Source organism: Epinephelus lanceolatus, chromosome 3 (genome assembly GCF_041903045.1).
Source record: "Epinephelus lanceolatus isolate andai-2023 chromosome 3, ASM4190304v1, whole genome shotgun sequence".
Lineage (NCBI taxonomy): Eukaryota > Metazoa > Chordata > Actinopteri > Perciformes > Serranidae > Epinephelus > Epinephelus lanceolatus.
In genome coordinates, this window is record NC_135736.1 from 1,100,446 (window position 1) to 1,121,350 (window position 20,905).

The 20,905-nt window shown below is 39.9% G+C and overlaps 1 pseudogene; it reads right to left on the reverse strand.

The window, feature by feature from the left end:
• The window catches only part of LOC144462605 (uncharacterized), a 346,494-nt pseudogene that overhangs the window by 298,223 nt on the left and 27,366 nt on the right, over positions 1–20,905 (reverse strand).

The window sequence follows — 20,905 nt, forward strand, 5'->3', positions numbered from 1 at the left end:
GTTATGTAAATGAATGTCCTGACATGTTTTTTTGCCATATTTGCAACCAATGTATTAACTAAAATGTAACTGTGATATGTTGGCTATGGAAACAAAATGTCATCTCCAAAGTATCCACATTCAAATGAAATACACTGTAATGATAAATAAACTATATAATGTTAACTACAAAATGGTGTCTGTCATACTGTTAAGAATTGAAGTGTACTGTAAAAGACTGTGGTGACTGTATTCCTGGTTTGTTGTGTAACACGTTATGATGTTTGTACATGAATATATAGATACATCATATAAATTTTAACATTTTTTAAGGATAATCATAAAACCAACATTAACATGGATAAAACCTGAATTACAAAGGAGAGTAAATTATAAAAACATTTTTATTTATTTTTTTTTTACCAAGACTAAAGTGGTGATTAAACAAATTGGCTTGTAATTTTGGAGTGTAACATTTCCTCAAAGATATGTATACTTTCCTGATGTTTATAACACTCAAAAGAATTAGAGGAAGTTGTAATGACATTGGATTTGTTCCTGTTATGGACTTGTACTTGAAATGGGATAATTTGCTGTAAGCCTCCAGAGGGGCATTCTAGGTAGGAGGTTCAGCAAACTCAGTCTAATCCTGAACTCTGAGCTGACTTGTGGAATTGGAGGTGCTCATTAATGCCTACAACGAATATGAGCGTATATTTAGTAAAAAAAAAAAAAAGTTACATTGTTAAAGCTGCAAAGGAGAGAGAGGCGGCATGGGAGAAAATTGCTGCCCGAGTCGATGCGTAAGTTTGAATGCAGTAGTCCATTAATTTAACATTTAACCACACTTGATTGAAATCAAAGCATACAGGTGAAAAAGTGGTAGAGTGGTTTTGAATAGAAACTCATTTTCATGTAGGTGCAATGTCACAGGGGAAAACACATGTGGAGGCAGCTTAAAATGAAATATAAAAACATCATTCAAACAGGTAAGGCATATTTTACAGGGCCATGATTGCACCTTTCTTTAGTTTTATTCATATTTGATTTATTAAACAAAGTAGCTTAAATAACCTGTCATTCAGTGGCTATTTCATTATGTCCTGTAGGCCACTAGTAATTTACTTTAACCCCAAAAAATACTGTTTCAAGTTGTATGACCTCAGAGTGTCAGATTTGATTTGTGTGGCTGGAGAATGTTGTTGAGGTAAATCATTGAGTGTAATGAAAAACTGTCGTTCAAACAGGTATTTATTGGAGAATGACAGCACATCTGAGGCGTAAGGCATTGTAAATTAATTATGCTTCAATATTGATCTTATTTCCTACATACAAACAACCCATGTCTGTCTGACAGCTTGCTTCAGGCTCGGCAGTAGGGAGGAGATAGGGTGAACTCAGGGTTTATTACAGAAGAACTGCCAGTGAGCAGGTTAGGTTCACAGAGTCAGTTGCCATGGTGATTGACTTAGTTTGAATTACCTCTCTTTCTGGAATTGAAAACCCAGAGTTTCCCTCATTTCAGGGTTAACATACTCAGAGTTTTCACTAAACCCGCTTTCTGGGTTTCATTCAGTTGGGTTTGGAGAAATAATATTGATGAAAATAAATGTAAATACTTTTAAGGTCATTTTTAAAGTGATTAAAAATTTAAAACCTCTTCACCTGTTGAAGAGCTTGGGTGTACAACAAATGAATGTCATTTAAAAAAAGAAGTAAAGGGTTCTTATGGGGTGAGCTTATATTTTGAAAGTTGTAGACATAAGCCATGTGACCTACTGTGTGTAATGTCAGGTGTGTGTAATGATGAGAAATACCCACAAACATTCAGTGTTGTTCCTTATAAATGTACCTAGGAAAACGCAGACGACATGATTTGGGAGTGGAACTTTAATGGCCCCGTGCCATGGGAGGTTGCTGCTGGGGTGTGTGTGATTGTGTTGTTTTGTTTCTGTTTGCATGAGTGACTCGACTGATAATTAAGTCACTTGTCATGCTGCATACTACATGTGCTACAATTACTGAGCACTATGTGTGCAGTATATTACATTCCAATACAATGTGTATTTAATCAGTCATAATCACAAAATTAGCAACAGTATTATCAGTAATAAAGGCTGTAGTAGTATGTGGGAGATGGAAAACACTGCTATATAATGTTTAGATGCTGGCCGCAGAGGCCATTTTAGTGCGCCTAGGTGGCGCTAGAGAGGACATTTTGGCACTTTAGGGTTTAATTTTTTTGATTGTCTAAAATGTTTCGCCAGTCCTGACATGCGTGCCAATTTTGGTGAGTTTTTGAGCATGTTCAGGGCCTGGCGAGGACTCCTCTGTGAGGAGTCTGCCTTCGGGCTCTGTCCCTAATAATATTAATAATAACACAAAATAAAAGAAATCTACTGTAAATATGTTCAAAATGCTGTTTTACTGAGATTTATGAAAGCCAATATGGCTGTCACCTAGTGATGCCACGATATGCAAATTAGATAAGTTAATTTACTTCCATCAGATTCCTCTTCCTTAATTTTGAGGATGACATGACAAAAACACCACAAAACAAAAGAAATCTACTGTAAATATGTTCAAAATGCAGTTTTACTAAGATTTATGAAATCCAATATGGCCGCCGACTAGTGAAAACACAATATGCAAATTAGATAATTTAACTTACTCTCATCACAAACTTTGGGTCATGATGAAAAGTTTTCTCATTTACAGTATGCCTTTATCTCTCACCACTTTCAAACTACAGCCTTTTGAAATATTGAAATGAAAATGGAATATTTTTGTCAATAAACTCTGGCACCTAAAGGGTTAAAATGGAGATTCTGCCACTGTCATGTCATCAGGTAAGTTTTAGAATCACGCACACATCATGTTTCTGTGAGTTTGTGACAGTAGTTGCCATGATAACTAAGTAGGTGCAGCTAGGGTCAGAGTGAGAGAGACAGAACACAGAGAAGAGACGTCTTGTAGTGGAGATTTAACTGCTTGAACAAGTTCTTCCCATTCCCAAACCGTTGGTCTTACTTTGAAAGGGCAAATAGGTCACTTCCTGTTGGATTTAGGACATGCCAGTTTTAGTTTGATCTGTCTACGACATGCCTACAGGCCACAGTGGCCATTTTAGTGCGCCTAGGTGGCGCTAGAGAGCCCATTTTGGCACTTTAGGGGTTAATAATGTGTATTTGCTGTTTCAAATGAAGTTTCTGCTGCTGTAATCTGTCCTTTAAAGATTGTGAGATGTGTGGCCGTGTCTGTGTGTGCAGCCGTTGTCATGGCGACTAATGACTTGCCTGCATGTGAGGGGCACACACAGAGCTCATGAGAGAGCAGATCAGCAAAGGCTGTTTATAATGGGTTTTAACTCCTCGAACAAGTTCTTCCCATACCCAAACCATTGGTCCAATCAAGAAAATAAAGTGATTGTGAGAGACAGCCACTTCTAGTGAACGCACGTGTTGTGTTTTATATTTCTAGAGTCAAAAATGTGGTCAGAGGAGCGAGTTTAAAATGTGTTGCACCTAAGCTGTTTCCAGAAATTTCTCCTCTGAGTTTACATGGGAGTGAATGAGAAATAAATCAGCGCTCCCTTCGCTTTGGAGCCACTCAGCAAAAATGTGTACGTGTGAGAGATTCCATGTCAACATATCTGTGAGCAGGACAAATTTTCCTACGTTTTGTGGTATAAATTGTGTCTGTACAGTGAAAATTGTGGCCATGGCAGCGAGTTAAAGACAAAAGTTTTAGACAATTTTTAGAGCCCTCTCCACTCTAGCTCACAGCATTCCGTGCAATACACACCCATTATAAACTGACAATTTCTCCACTTTTGCTCATGGTACTTTGAGAGGCACAGATTAAAAACGGTAAAAGATATGAAAAAGATGAAAACATGAGTGAATAGATGAGACCTGTGGCAACATTTTAGAGTTGGAATGGAGTCTATAACACAAAGTATGGAGATGCTGTAAATGCTAGAAAAAGCCCTAAGATTGGTCTCTTTCTCCCCCCTGCTGCCATTCATTTCCTATGGGACAGCTTTCAAAGATCGTCAGGACGTTTTTCTGACATCTCACCTTCAGGAGGCCATAAAATCCAAACTAATCGAGTAATGAAAAAGTTATAAATAAGATCTGATTAGAAGGAGTTGATCTGTCATCTGTGCAAGTTTGAAGCCGATAGGATAAACGGTGTATGAGAAGAAGATTTTTTAGGAAAGGCAGTTTTAAGGCAAAATCTTACTTTGAAAGGGCAAATATCTCACTTCCTGTTGGATTTAGGTGAGGGGTGTCAGCGCGTGATTTTTAGGTCTTCATGAGACGAACACGGCAGTTTTGGTTTCATGTTTCTATGACGTTCCTACAGGCCGTAGCAGCCATTTTTGTGTGCCTAGGTGGCGCTAGAGAGCCCATTTTGGCACTTTAGGGGTTAATGTCATGATTTTCTAAAATTTTTCACCGGTTCTGATGTGCGTGCCAATTTTGGTGAGTTTTTGAGCATGTTTAGGGGGTCAAGTTCCAGTTCAAAGAGGCGGTGGGAGAAAGAGAGAATAAACGCACCAAAAACACTGCTCTGTGAGCAGTCCTCTGCCTCTAGGCTCGGTCCCTAATAATAAAGAATAATAATAAACGCAGCAAAAACAATAGGGTCCTCGCCTTTGGCGAGGACTGCTCTGTGAGCAGTCCTCTGCCTCTAGGCTCGGTTCCTAATTAAAGCTGCAAGCAGCATTGGGCGGGACCTCGCACTCGCGCCCGTTTCGGCCCCCAGCTTATGTCGTCACTGTGAATTATTTAGAAATATCAAACATGTTGCCACAAACATCAGAAAATCCTTACAGAGCTGAACGTTTTGATGTTTGAATGCTTTCTGTAGCTGTAGGTATGGATAAGTGATGTCACGATATGCAAATTAGATGAGTGAATTTATTCCCATCAGATTCCTCTTCCTTTATTTTGAGGAAGAGACAACAAAAACAGCACAAAACAAAAGAAATCTACTGTGTGAATCTGTTCAAAATGCTGTTTTACTGAGATTTATGAAATCCAATATGGCCGCCGCCTAGTGATGTCACGGAATGCAAATTAGATGAGTTAATTTACTCCTATGACAAACTTTGGGTCATGATGAATAGTTTTCTCATTTACAGTATGCCTTTATCTCTCACCACTTTCAAGCCACAGCCTTTTGAAATGTTGAAATGAAAATGGAATATTTTCCTCAATAAAGTCTGGCACCTAAAGAGTTAAAATGGAGATTGTGCCCCTGTCATGTCTGCATGTAAGATTTAGACACACACACACATCATGTTTTTGTGAGTTTGTGTGTGACAGCGGTTGCCATAGTGATGAAGTAGGTGTACCTGGCAGAAGAGCAGAGAGAGACAGACATAACACAGAGAGACCTGTTTTAGTGGAGATTTAACTTCTCGAAGAAGTTCTTCCCATTCCCAAACCGTTGGTCCAATCATCAAAATAATGTGATGATGAGAGAGATAAAGTTATACAGAAGATCTGTTTAGTAGCAGTTGAGGTGGCATGTGTGCGTCTTTAAAGCCAATACAATAAACGGTGCAGGAGGAGATGTTTTTTTAAGAGCATGTTTGAGGCGAAATCTTACTTTGAAAGGTCAAATAGCTCACTTCCTGTTGGAATTAGGTCATGGCAGTGCCGTAGAATATAACAGAGTCGCGACAATGGAAGTCCAAAATGCTTGTGCGTCACGTGACTCATGTAGACTTCGAATAGTTCCCGGAAGTCAATAGGCGGGCAATTTAAATACCCTAGTCAGAGAGACAAAACTCCGATTTTTAGGTAATTATTGGTAATTAAATGCATCAATTCACAATATTTATTTAGAACAACATGTGTCCTTATATCATTATGTCTTTAGAAAAGTAAATTTCGCCAGTATTTAAGGATTAACGTTAGTGTTAACAGCTACAGTTATGTGACATATTTTAGGCTAATGTTACCTTGGTTAAAGAGTGTGTTGCTGTTGTTTATGGCTTTGAATGGTTTAAAAAAAATAGGTCCTTAGTCTTGTATGGTAGCCAAGAGCAATCACATCCCTATATTATTGATTATGTAATAATTGGAATTATTCAATGACTACTGTAATCTCTATGACTTTTAGATAGGAAAGAAGACGACCAAGAGGTGACTATCAATGATAATCAGCTATGGGTCAATGGAATACCAGTGGCAGTAGCTTATACACAAACATATATGTCGCATTTGTTTTTTTTACTGTGCATTATTAATGGCTATGAATGCATTAAATAAATTTCTTATACACTCAGAAACATGAATAGCGTATAAAGCAGTTTGTTTGTGCCCTTTCTTTCATATTGTCCTCTCATATAGTCGCCACCATGGTTTACTGTGCTGCGTGGGGATGCTCCAGTCGCTCAGAGAGAGGCGTACGCATGTTTGGTTTCCCCACTGACACAGAGAGGAGAAAAAAAATAGTTGGCTCAGCTCAGCAGGAGCAATCTGACTGTAAATAAAAAATACAACAACAACAAAATATGTGAGGTAATTACATTCAAAACACCTGTATTTGCACTTTTTCCACAAACAAAGACCACATCACTGGGAAGCTTAGACTGATTTATTAAAAACAGGGAGGAGGGAAAGGCTTGCAAAACTCAGGGAGCTGAGACTCAGGATGAGTGCGCTGTGGCCTTGCAGGGAGTCTCTAGGCTCTCCCTAATCCCTCTGTTCTTGTACTGAAAGAGAGGGAAAAAAAAGACAGAGGAGAAAGGGTTAGACATACCTTTATAGGCTTGAATGGGAAATTTCCTTGAGATATGTGGTGTGATCTTTGTTCCCCAGCCTAAATTATGGAAGTTCATTAGTTGTACATGTTTAACAAAATGTGACAACTGGCATCAGTTACTGAAGTGATGAATTTGTAAAAAGTTGTCTCATGGTCTTGGTTATCTTTTGATATATAGTGAGTGTATATTTGTCCAGTAAGAATTAACTGTTCCCTTATACTATGTGCATAGGTAGACAAAACAGCAATGTGTGTGAGAGGTTAACTCAAGTCATTCTGCAGGTACACTTTGAGGCAGACCAGTTTGTGAGGACCAAAAAGGGCAAGTTTAGGCTGAGGGCAGATGCCATACCCACCATCTTTGTGCATCGCACAGCAATCAAAAAGAGGAGGGCCCCTGCAACACGGTGCACCTCTGGACCTATAAATATTGAGGTCATAGCTGCTGATCATAGCTACAGTGTCAACAGTGGCACAGGTATAATTCTGAACTCTTATTAACTCTAGTAATAGTTCTTATGTTGAAGTAATACTTATTTTGAATTCTTAAAAATTAACAGTCCCATGTCTTCTACTTACATCAGTTTCAAACACTGAGGAAAGAGGTGAGGACACTGAGAGAAGGGAAAGTCTAAGTGAAGAAAGAGAGGATGTGGCTAGTGAGGAGAGAGAGGGAGAGTTGACACTACCCAGTAAGACAGCAACCAGTCAGCTTACCAATGAGCCAGCAACCAATCAGCTTACCAGTGAGCCAGCAACAAGTCAGCTTACCAGTAAGCCAGCAGCCAGTCAGTTGGACCTATTAAAAAAAATAAAGAAACAAGAAAATATCACCAAAAAAGCAAAGGCAGCACTGAAAAAATTAAGGAAGGAAAATGCAGCTCTCAAGAAGGCAATGGAAATTAGGGACAAAAAAATAAAGAAAACTTTTTCAAAAGACCAAATGAAGGCATTAGGAAGACTAACCACAAAAGGGATGAAATGGAGCAATGAGACCATTAAAAAGGCATTAAAAATCCGCTTTGCTGCTGGTCCAACGGGTTACAAAACCCTGCAGGAATTGCAGATTCCCCTACCAGGAATCAGAACCCTGCAAAGAAGAATGCAGTGTGTTAAATTTGAGCCTGGTGTATTAACAGAGGTCTTTGATTTTCTAAAACTGAAGGTAGATGGACTAACCGAGCTTGAAAGGGAGTATGTGTTGACCTTGGATGAAATGGCAATTACACCCAGTGTGGAGCTCCACATGCTTACAGGCAAACTGTATGGTGATGTGACTTTACCAGGTCACACAGGAGTAGCCACACACGCTTGTGTATTTATGTTGGCTGGAAACACAACAAGATGGAAGCAAGTAGTGGCATATCATTACAGTAGCAATTCGACAGATGGAGCAGAGTACAGGCCAATAATTATTGAAATTATAAAGAGGGCAGCATCCATCGGGCTACATGTGCTTAATGTCACCACTGACATGGGTAACCCTAACCGGGCCATGTGGAAATCCTTTGGTGTTGACCACAAGACAACATCAGTGCCACATCCAGCAACACCAGACAGACAGCTCCATTTCATGCCTGATGTCCCGCATCTGGTGAAAAATCGGTAACACTACATAATACGGCCCGCAACTTGGAGCGTACCTACCGCTACTCTCGCTCACCCCCCCCCATTTCCCCCATGTTTTACAGTATAACTAGGCTGCTTCTTAGCGCGTAACTCCCGTTGACTTATGTCCTACTTTATACCAACTTCCACAGAAGTACAGAGTAACTCTTGCTCACTTCCCCCACTATTTCCCCCGTGTTTTACAGTATAACTAGGCTGCGTCTGAGAGCGTAACTCCCGTACAATTACGTCCTACTTTACACCAACTTAGAGTAACTCTTGCTCACTTTCCCCCGCTACTTTACCTGTATTTTACAGTATAACTAGGCTGCGTCTTAGAGCGTTACTCCCGTACAATTACGTCCTACTTTGCTCAGACTTACAGTGTAACTCCTCCTGGTCTTTTTTTCCCCACCAATCATTTTAAGTACCAGGTATATTAAATTAAATAGTCTGCTGTACAATATGAGCACAGCCTTTCGCTCTTTGCAATTGTTACAATCTTGTTTTTCCTAAGTGTCAGCAGGCAAATTTCACCCCTATTCCAGAGATGTACTATTCATTATGGTTTGGAAAAATAATATGTTGGGAAATGGGTATACAGTATGGAAACTGGCTAATAACAGGCGGGCTGGTAGCAAACTTACCTCTCTAAAATGCACATCTATGGAAGTCTCGTACTGTCATCCAAGGGCAAAACACAAACTATACAGTAATAAATCCACAATAATGAGTCATTCAGAGTTATAAAATGTTTTTATTATGTGATTACACAGAAAACACATGACAGGCACTATTCCTCTCATCCATACTCCGTAAGTACAGTAATTTTTATTTATTTTATTTATCCTTTATTTAAACAGGTGAGTCACATTGAGATTGACATCTCTTTTACAAGGGAGCCCTGGCCAAGAAGGCAGCAAACCAAAATTACAACAATAAAACATCATAAAACATAAACAGTACATAGATAGGTACATGAAGTACATACAGTACACATCAAACTGTAATCAGTGTCTAAGTAGATCTTAATTTCCCTGTAACTAGTGTCTAGGTATAGCCTACCTCTCCTGTGAGTACTGCCAAACTACGGAGAACCGGGCTGTATTATGAAGTTTGCACTGTTATCCCCTCTTTAGTGTGTAAGTACACTCTAGCTCTCCTGGAGGTACACGCTAACTACGGAGAACCTGGCTGTATTATGAAGTTTGCACTGTTATCCCCTCCTTAGTGTGTAAGTACACTCTAGCTCTCCTGGGGGTACAGTACAGGCCAAAAGTTTGGACACACCTTCTCATTCAATGCGTTTTCTTTATTTTCATGACTATTTACATTGTAGATTCTCACTGAAGGCATCAAAACTATGAATGAACACATGTGGAGTTATGTACTTAACAAAAAAAGGTGAAATAACTGAAAACATGTTTTATATTTTAGTTTCTTCAAAATAGCCACCCTTTGCTCTGATTACTGCTTTGCACACTCTTGGCATTCTCTCGATGAGCTTCAAGAGATAGTCACCTGAAATGGTTTCCACTTCACAGGTGTGCCTTATCAGGGTTAATTAGTGGAATTTCTTGCTTTATCAATGGGGTTGGGACCATCAGTTGTGTTGTGCAGAAGTCAGGTTAATACACAGCCGACAGCCCTATTGGACAACTGTTAAAATTCATATTATGGCAAGAACCAATCAGCTAACTAAAGAAAAACGAGTGGCCATCATTACTTTAAGAAATGAAGGTCAGTCAGTCCGGAAAATTGCAAAAACTTTAAATGTGTCCCCAAGTGGAGTCGCAAAAACCATCAAGCGCTACAACGAAACTGGCACACATGAGGACCGACCCAGGAAAGGAAGACCAAGAGTCACCTCTGCTTCTGAGGATAAGTTCATCCGAGTCACCAGCCTCAGAAATCGCAAGTTAACAGCAGCTCAGATCAGAGACCAGATGAATGCCACACAGAGTTCTAGCAGCAGACCCATCTCTAGAACAACTGTTAAGAGGAGACTGCGCGAATCAGGCCTTCATGGTCAAATAGCTGCTAGGAAACCACTGCTAAGGAGAGGCAACAAGCAGAAGAGATTTGTTTGGGCCAAGAAACACAAGGAATGGACATTAGATCAGTGGAAATCTGTGCTTTGGTCTGATGAGTCCAAATTTGAGATCTTTGGTTCCAACCGCCGTGTCTTTGTGAGACGCAGAAAAGGTGAACGGATGGATTCCACATGCCTGGTTCCCACTGTGAATCATGGAGGAGGAGGTGTGATGGTGTGGGGGTGTTTTGCTGGTGACACTGTTGGGGATTTATTCAAAATTGAAGGCACACTGAACCAGCATGGCTACCACAGCATCCTGCAGCAACATGCCATCCCATCCGGTTTGCATTTAGTTGGACGATCATTTATTTTTCAACAGGACAATGACCCCAAACATACCTCCAGGCTGTGTAAGGGCTATTTGACCAAGAAGGAGAGTGATGGAGTGCTGCGGCGGATGACCTGGCCTCCACAGTCACCGGACCTGAACCCAATCGAGATGGTTTGGGGTGAGCTGGACCGCAGAGTGAAGGCAAAGGGGCCAACAAGTGCTAAACACCTCTGGGAACTCCTTCAAGACTGTTGGAAAACCATTTCCGGTGACTACCTCTTGAAGCTCATCGAGAGAATGCCAAGAGTGTGCAAAGCAGTAATCAGAGCAAAGGGTGGCTATTTTGAAGAAACTAAAATATAAAACATGTTTTCAGTTATTTCACCTTTTTTTGTTAAGTACATAACTCCACATGTGTTCATTCATAGTTTTGATGCCTTCAGTGAGAATCTACAATGTAAATAGTCATGAAAATAAAGAAAACGCATTGAATGAGAAGGTGTGTCCAAACTTTTGGCCTGTACTGTACACGCTAACTATGGGGAACCGGGGTGTATTATGAAGTTTGCACTGTTATCCCCTCCTTAGTGTGTAAGTACACTCTAGCTCTCCTGGAGGTACATGCTAACTACGGAGAACCTGGCTGTATTATGAAGTTTGCACTGTTATCCCCTCCTTAGTGTGTAAGTACACTCTAGCTCTCCTGGAGGTACACGCTAACTACGGAGAACCGGGCTGTATTATGAAGTTTGCACTGTTATCCCCTCCTTAGTGTCTAAGTACACTTTAGCTCTCCTGGAGGTACACGCTTACTACGGGGAACCGGGCTGTATTATGAAGTTTACACTGTTATCCCCTCCTTAGTGTCTAAGTACACTCTAGCTCTCCTGGAGGTACACGCTAACTACGGAGAACCGGGCTGTATTATGAAGTTTGCACTGTTATCCCCTCCTTAGTGTCTAAGTACACCCTAGCTCTCCTGGAGGTACACGCTAACTACGGAGAACCGGGCTGTATTATGAAGTTTGCACTGTTATCCCCTCCTTAGTGTGTAAGTACACTCTAGCTCTCCTGGAGGTACACGCTAACTACGGAGAACCGGGCTGTATTATGAAGTTTGCACTGTTATCCCCTCCTTAGTGTCTAAGTACACTCTAGCTCTCCTGGAGGTACACGCTAACTACGGAGAACCGGGCTGTATTATGAAGTTTGCACTGTTATCCCCTCCTTAGTGTCTAAGTACACTCTAGCTCTCCTGGAGGTACACGCTAACTACGGAGAACCGGGCTGTATTATGAAGTTTGCACTGTTATCCCCTCCTTAGTGTCTAAGTACACCCTAGCTCTCCTGGAGGTACACGCTAACTACGGAGAACCGGGCTGTATTATGAAGTTTGCACTGTTATCCCCTCCTTAGTGTGTAAGTACACTCTAGCTCTCCTGGAGGTACACGCTAACTACGGAGAACCGGGCTGTATTATGAAGTTTGCACTGTTATCCCCTCCTTAGTGTCTAAGTACACTCTAGCTCTCCTGGAGGTACACGCTAACTACGGAGAACCGGGCTGTATTATGAAGTTTGCACTGTTATCCCCTCCTTAGTGTCTAAGTACACTCTAGCTCTCCTGGAGGTACACGCTAACTACGGAGAACCGGGCTGTATTATGAAGTTTGCACTGTTATCCCCTCCTTAGTGTGTAAGTACACTCTAGCTCTCCTGGAGGTACACACTAACTACGGAGAACCGGGCTGTATTATGAAGTTTGCACTGTTATCCCCTCCTTAGTGTCTAAGTACACTTTAGCTCTTAGTTTTTAGCACTTAGTTTTTCTCGGCATGGAATACTTTATCCTGTCTTTACATTTCACATCATGAATCATTAGCCTTTTAAACCATAACAAGTGGATTACATTTCCTTTTGAACTACAAAGTTTGTGTTTTTAAACATTCTTAATTGTTTTCCACTTAACTATGGATAACAAAACGTATTTCGAAAATGTAGGCTACATCAGTGCACACACCGTATTACACTTGACTATTCATCGGTCAAATAGCATTCATGACCCAACTGTAATGGTGCAAATGTATACAGTACACTAACACAAATACAAATGACAAGGGGCCACGAGGCAAAACAAGTGCAGCATTTTAGAGTTACAAGTAGGTCGCGAACAGTAATTGCAATGCCAAGCAAGTGTAGTGTAGAGGGGAAGCACACACACTATAGCTATGTCCCGATTAGGGGTCTGCATGCTTGAAGGGCGCAGCCATCGCGGCCGTGTCCTTCAAGGATGCAGGAGCGTCCTCCGAACGCCGCCTCAACCGTTGTGAAATGGGACGGTCTAGCCTTCGGAGGATTTCCTGGTTCCGCGAACACGTCATGATTTGTGTCGCGTCACGACGCAAGGGGCAAAGGCAGTTAATATTTTGTAGTGTTTTTTTATTATTGTATTTTATTTATTATATTTTCATGGAGGAGGAGTTGCGTTGGCAGCGGCGGAACTGGCTTATATGACGGGCGTCTTCTGCAGCACAAGCTAACATCGCTAGCTGCGTTAGCATCAACTCACCAAGACGTTGATAAACGCATTAACACTCCCACAGCACAGGTCCTCGGCCCCTCCCTCACGTCTCCTGCGAGGATCTCGGAGTGTTATCATTGTGTTTACAGCAACACTTCTCACCGTAGGCATTGTGTAGTTTCACTTGATTCCCTCTGTCGTCTGATTCCTGTGCCTGCACAGTACAAGCTTCTCCCCTCGGCCTCACTGAGAGGTGGTACTTCCTGTCTTAACCAATGGGAAATGTGCACCTCCCTGTTTGACCAATGACTGCTGGTCTAAGCAGAGTGGCTGTGATTGACACCTTGTTTGATCAATGAGACTATGCCAGAGCGATCTAGTAATTGACAGTTAACAACGTAAAACCTAACAAACAAACAAACAAACATTAAAGCAACTTCAAGACAACTGAGGAATCATACGGGAATATTGTAAGAAAATAAACCCAGTACTTTCTCTGTTGACAATGTCAAGCAAACTATGTCCCTCTGATGTTACAGCAAGGGACCTGGGATTAGGTGTTCTGTTCACTTCACTTTTGTGTCACAAACTAATACCATACAACATGTCATCAGACAATTTTTGCATAAAATAAGAAAAAAAGAATTCAACATGTTTAAATTTATTGTTTTATTTAAACACACAGCACACGTATAAAGTAACAATCAAAACAAAGATAAAACTGTATATAATGTTGGAAAATAAAAAAAAGAAACAAGAACAAGAACAAGGAAACTTTAAAATATTAAATTAAAATGCCGGAACGGAACATAAAAAACAAACCTAATGGCTGTAAAATCGTCATGAAAGTGGAAGGAGCTGGTTATCTTTTTTCATTGTTTTATTTTTTCCTGCAGCTCAGCACATCCTTCCACAAATTTTTTAAGCTGCAGACAGTATTTCTTAAGGGTTTTTCCCTCAGTGTAGGAGGGGACGGTCCACTCCTCCCCTTGAGAGGCAATATCCACCTGTAATCACAATTATTTAAGTATATTACCATATAGCAACTGCTTAAAATACATGTACACAACACACACACACACACACACACACACACACACTAAAAATGATTTTTTTTCCTGATATTAAGTATTTTGCTGCAGGGACTAACAGTTTAGTAGGTATGGTGGCGCCACAAGTACATGCATCATTTTTTAACATGCAGTGACATACTGTACCTCAGCAATTATGCTGGTCAAGGCCAGCGTTGCCTTCTGAAGGCGATGCCTCTTCAGGGCCTCTGACAGTGACAGGCATGTCCTGTAGGTTTTTAGGACATGCCTGTAACGGTGAAGTACCTGATTTTTAGTTGACACTGCAAAACACAAAATGCCTCTTTTTTAGTCTTAATGCTGAAACTGTGTTGTGTTGTCCCGTGTTGTATTTTACCATTTATTCGTGGTAAGGCTCCCCTCGAAAACGAGTAGATGCAACTCAAGGGGCTTACCCTTCCCCTTCCAATAAAGGTTCAAACAAACACAGGCAAAGTACTGCTGTGTGATACCACTAAAAACATGTGAGGTGATAAGAAATTATTAATAAATTGTATTAAACTATAGCATTAATAGCAACACCTCTTAATATTCTTTTCCCTTTTAAAAAATATAATACATTTGAGTTTGCTTTGCATGCAGACAGGTCCCTAATAAATGCTATAAAAACAATAGGGTCCTTGCCCTTCAGCCGAGGTCCCTAATAATAAACCTTACAGGAACAAGAGGGACTTCGTCCTTCGGCCGAGGTCCCTAATAAATGCAACAAAAACAAGAGGGACTTCGTCCTTCGCCCGAGGTCCCTAATAAACGCTACAAAACAATAGGGTCCTCGCCCTTCAGCCGAGGTCCCTAATAAACCTTACAGGAACAAGAGGGACTTCGTCCTTCAGCTGAGGTCCCTAATAAATGCAACAAAAACAAGAGGGACTTCGTCCTTCGGCCGAGGTCCCTAATAAACGCTACAAAACAATAGGGTCCTCGCCCTTTAGCCGAGGTCCCTAATAAACCTTACAGGAACAAGAGGGACTTCGTCCTTCAGTCGAGGTCCCTAATAATAATAATAATAAGAAACGCACCAAAAACAAGAGGGTCCTTGCCCTTCAGCTGAGGTCCCTAATAAAGAATTTTGGTAACAGAAGAACATAGGGTTTGAATGCTTTCAGCATTCACACCCAATAAATACAGCAAAAACAATAGGGTCCTTGCGTTCGGCGAGGACTCTGCCTTCGAGCTCAGTCCCTAATAATAATAAACGCAGCAAAAACAATAGGGCGAGGACTCCTCTGTGAGGAGTCCTCTGCCTTTGGGCTCGGTCCCTAATAATTAAAGCTGCAAGCAGCATTGCTTGGGACCTCGGACTATGAACCCATGACTTGGGATGACTTTGATGGCTTCTGTAAACCAAACTACTGACGACATCAATCATTCACTCAATCAATCAATTTTATGTATAAAGCCCAAAATCACAAATCACAATTTGCCTCACAGGGCTTTACAGCCTACAACATCCCTCTGTCCTTAGGACCCTTGCAGCAGATAAGGAAAAACTCCCTTTAACAGGGGAAAACGGTAGAAACCTCAGGAAGAGCAACTTTTCCAGGATGACAGACGTGCAATAGATGACGTCCAGAACAGATCGACATAATACATTAATGGTAATCTGTATGACAGAATGAGACAGAAGGGGATACAGAGAGAGAGAGAGAGAAATGCAGGATAGACGTTAATGTTAATAGCTTACAACAACATTATCAATTCAATTCAATCAATTTTATTTATAAAGCCCAATATCACAAATCACAATTTGCCTCACAGGGCTTTACAGCATACGACATCCCTCTGTCCTTAGGACCCTTACAGCAGATAAGGAAAAACTCCCCCAAAAAAACCCTTTAACGGGGTAAAAAAACGGTAGAAACCTCAGGAAGAGCAACTGAGGAGGGATCCCTCTTCCACGACCGACAGACATGCAATAGATGTTGTACAGAACAGATCAGCATAATAAATTAACAATAATCCGTATGACACAATGCGACAGAAAGAGAGAGAGACAGAGACAGAGACAAAGAGATGCAGGACAGATGGTAATGACAGTAGCTTACAACAACATTAATGAATGAAAGTAATAATATTACAAGTATAATTCTGGCTACTGTGGTACAATATGTTTGAAGTATATATTAATATCTGATAATATACATATGTGACAATAATCATATGTGTATAATAACAGTAGAAGTATGACTAATGATCACAGAATCAGAAGCAGCAGGAGGCATTTGGAAGGACCACAGCAGCAGCACATGCACACACGTCACGCTATGCAGGCACTACTGTGATAGAAGTTAACCTGCCAGACAGTGGAGCACAAGGGCTCCGGAGAAGAGGCCGAGTTACTGACATGGAGTACGGCCGAGTTAGTGACATGCAGTAACAGGATGGTTTTGATTATGTGTTTGTGTGTGGTTACTTGACTTTTGACCAAAGAAATACTCCAATAAGTAAGTCACTTGTCATGCTGCATACTACATGTGCTACAATTACTGGGCACTATGTGCGTATAAGATTACAGTACGTTACAATATGTATTTAACAGTCATAATCAGAAAAGTAGCTACAGTATTTTCAGTAATAAAGGCTGTAGTAGTATGTGGGAGATGGAAAATCAGATAAGATAAAAACAAAATCCTAATCATAAATATCACTTCAATATACCAGAATTCAAAACTTTTTTTTTCCCACACCAGTTATTTTGTTCCTTGTGGGGTACCATATCTAGCATTCCTGAGTTGTGAGGCCCCCTTCTATACACACATACACATTTCTAGTTTTTATATCTTCGCATGGAACAAAGCTACTAACTTGATACATTCATTATTTCCATTGTTCATCCTTGATTACCAATGAATCTGCAAGACTGCATCACACTCTAATTTACATCCATTTACATCCTGTATCTCATCTCTTTTTCCTTTGCACCAGCCAATTCAAATCCCAGGTTAACTGAATTACAATGAAATGAAAGATCTCAAGAGCAACCAAGAAGTGTTAGAACAAACTTTTAAGTTTATTTTGAGGACTGTGTGTTAATTAGCACAATCTGTACATTTCCTGTGAAAAAAAGTGTTTTGAAAAAAAAAAACACAATGAAATTAACTAATGTAAAGTGACACGCTGTTCCTGAACATCCAAAATTGATGCAGGACGCTAGCATGTCATATTTTGCAAAACGTCAGAATTAGCATATGCATCAAACTATGAGACAGGATACATCTATCCCTTGTGCAAACACAATCACAACTCCACACAGAAACCTTACACTGCACCTGAAAAACATTCAAAAAACAACCAACAGAAAGTTTGTTTCAAGGATACATATCCAAGGAGGAGGCTTCACAGTAATTTTCTCCTCATGGCGGTAATTCGATTTTTGATAAAATATTTAACTGCTTTCCAGTCCCGGTTTCCAAGGACTTGAGGTTCTTCAGTAATGCAGCGCTGACAGTCCATTTTTCCTGGAACTTGGTTCATCACTATGAACCTCCTTAGATGCCTTTCTACTGCAGCACATTCCTCTGGTGTCCAGCTTCTTTTGACAACAGTTTGTCTACCTAAGTAGGCAAAAAAAGTCAGAAGTTTAAGTTTAAGTCGGAACTTAAAGTGAAGTGTATGAACTTGAAATCCTAGGTACCAGATCAGGAGAATAGATGATCAAGGTTATGCACTCGGATCAGTTGTGGACTGAAGAACAGTATCTTCTTATTCTCAGAATTTTTGCATCAACTTGGTCTTGTAGATTATTTAGTTAAATGATTCTCCTTTTTGTCTACTAGGAGCCTCTATACCTATGTGTGCATTTTGCAGACCGATCGATGTGCTCTGTGATTTACAAGTTCTAACTTGTCAGCAAGCTCAGCATCTATCATCTTTACCCCTCATGACTATTATTACTATTATTTTATTTTATTGAACTAGTTGCTTTTTGTTACAAGTCTGTGTGATCATTGGCTCACACATAACATGTACATTTCTATACTACTTAAGTATCAGTTTTTGTGACATCCATAGTAGGCATTTAATCTGAACTTTACATATGTTTTTTCTGTAACATCTTAATCTTAAATCAACTCGCTGGCAGATTAATGTGGTGTAGTTAAAAGTACAATATTTGCTTTTGACACATAGTGAAGCACAAGTAGGAAGTAGCAGAATTAATGTACACAACTAATGTACAAGTACCTCAAAACTGTACTTTTTTATTTCAGTTATATTTTCCTACCACTGCACTTTATGTTGGTAATTCACAATAAAACTATATGTGGATATTGTGGTGGCTCTCAGGTCCAGAGATACTACCTGAGAAACACAACCAGTGGGTAAAAAACATGGCAGGGGAAGGGGACATGTCAAAGTTGTGAAAAAATAAGGTCATGTTTTTTTGTAGGTTTTGTTCCACTAATTGGCTAAACCCCAGATTGCACCAGATACAATTTACAGGGTAACTGTGAACTTACATAAGCAGTATCCTGATGTTTTTGTCATTTTCTCATTCCAATACTGTTCCCTGTCCTCTACCCACTTCTTCCTACTTCAAAGACAGCACATAAAGTGCTCCACTGGAGACACTCAGACCATAAATCTGCTCTATCCTTCTAAACTCACCTCTCTTTTTTGTTGACTTCACTGTGGAGGTACATTGTTGCAGGGATGTCCCATCGACCTCATCCTCTGACTCCTGTGCTTCTGGCATCCTGGCATCTGGGTACAAAAACTAGTTAATACAACCATACAGGACAGGTATATCAAATTAAAGTATGAAGTAGCTGTCAGTGAAGATGGCAAATTGTTTGCAGTGGAAACGCTAAGTGGACCGAGTGTCTAGGTACCATGTCTGAAGGGTTACTTTTGTTTCCAAAGGTACTATACTGAAAGTGTTTGGTGGAAACGGGGCTTTTGCCCTGCACTACAAGGGGTGTAGGAGCAGGAATGTGCATTTAACCTCTGTCGTTTATCATTTGGTTAGGCTGCACATGTTCTTTCACTTCCGTTTCACATTACAACACCTGTTCCGTCACCTTCGCATGGTGGCTTTTAGACAAAAAGGGTGAGTTTTGGCTCAGATATTTTCTGTTGGCCGTAATATCATCACATAACTTAAATTTTCATGATAACTCTATAACTCTTTTTGCTTTAGTTGGCCCGCTTGTTTAATAAACCACCATAGAACACATCTCTGGACTACAGTACGTATATTTTTGAGCAAGTCACAGTTACGAGCCTACTCAGCCTCTTAGCATTTTTTTTCATTGATAGAAGTTCCTACAAAGTGAGTAAACACCTTGGATCACTGATTTACACCATTCAGATTTGCACCACGCAGCCAAGATGCCATGATGATCAATCTGTTGCGCGGGCAGGTATGGTCAGAATGTTTGCAGGTGCACGCGGGAGCTGACAGCGGGATTAGGAAGTCTGGAGCACATCCCACCACCATTGATGGTGCTGATGTGATCAGTGGGGCTGAGGTAGATTTAATTTGTAAAACAAAAGTAACAGTACCCAAAACTGCAGTTAAATCATTCCAAAATCAGAAACTATCTTTTACCAGAACCATCCGGAAACATGGACAATTATAAAACAGCAGCCTAAAATGTAAAAGGCTGAATCACAATGTTAGTTAGTTGACCGGATCGCATTTCACTGGAGTTGCACTTTGTATGAGTCATGTGACAAATAAATGATTGATGAACTGTATAGATTTTAGAAAATAATATAATTTAGTCAGCTCACCTCTCTGTTTTGCTGGCTTCCTCTGGGTTTGGGTATTTACTGTGGAGTTGTATTCTTGCAGGGATGTCACACTGACCTCATCTTCTGACCCCTGTGCTTCTGGCAAACGGGCATCTAAGTACAGGAAATTGTTTATATATATATGGGTGATTCTTCAATTTGGGGCACTTTTGACTTTTGGAATTTTGAAAAAATAATGTTCTTTAATCTCTGTTTTTTTCTATTTCAAAAGGTTTATCAATTGGTCTGGAACAAAGATCTTAGCATAGCTTTGATTGTACTTCATGATAATTTTGATATTATGATGCTTTTTTCAAAGTTGTCACAGCAAAATGTCATTACCATCACAAAAACAAAACACTGATTTTAATGCAAAATGATTTGACAAGCAAAGTTTTCACAACCATTCCAGTAAGTACAAAATATGCTCTTTAAGAATCATGTTCTAAATATTTGTAAATACATTTAAAACACATTTTAACAACATGTTCTCTCTAACTTTTTAATATATTGCCTTGTCTCAACAATAAAATATTGCGTACTAATCAGAATATATATATATTTGAATCGCAATGTATATTTTTTCAGAAAATGCAAATTTAGACTTTTAAACATTACCACAATGATTGAGGTAAGTTCACAAAAAAGCAACATTTTCTATCAAAAAATGTATTGTGGCAGTAATGACAATGTATTCTGGTAATGACAACATGTTTTGGTAATAACATAAAAATTAACACTGGTGGGGTTTTTTTGTTGTTTTTTTACAACAAACAAAAGATAAAGAAAATGCTACTTTTTAAAAACAGCACCTTTTGAACACTTAAC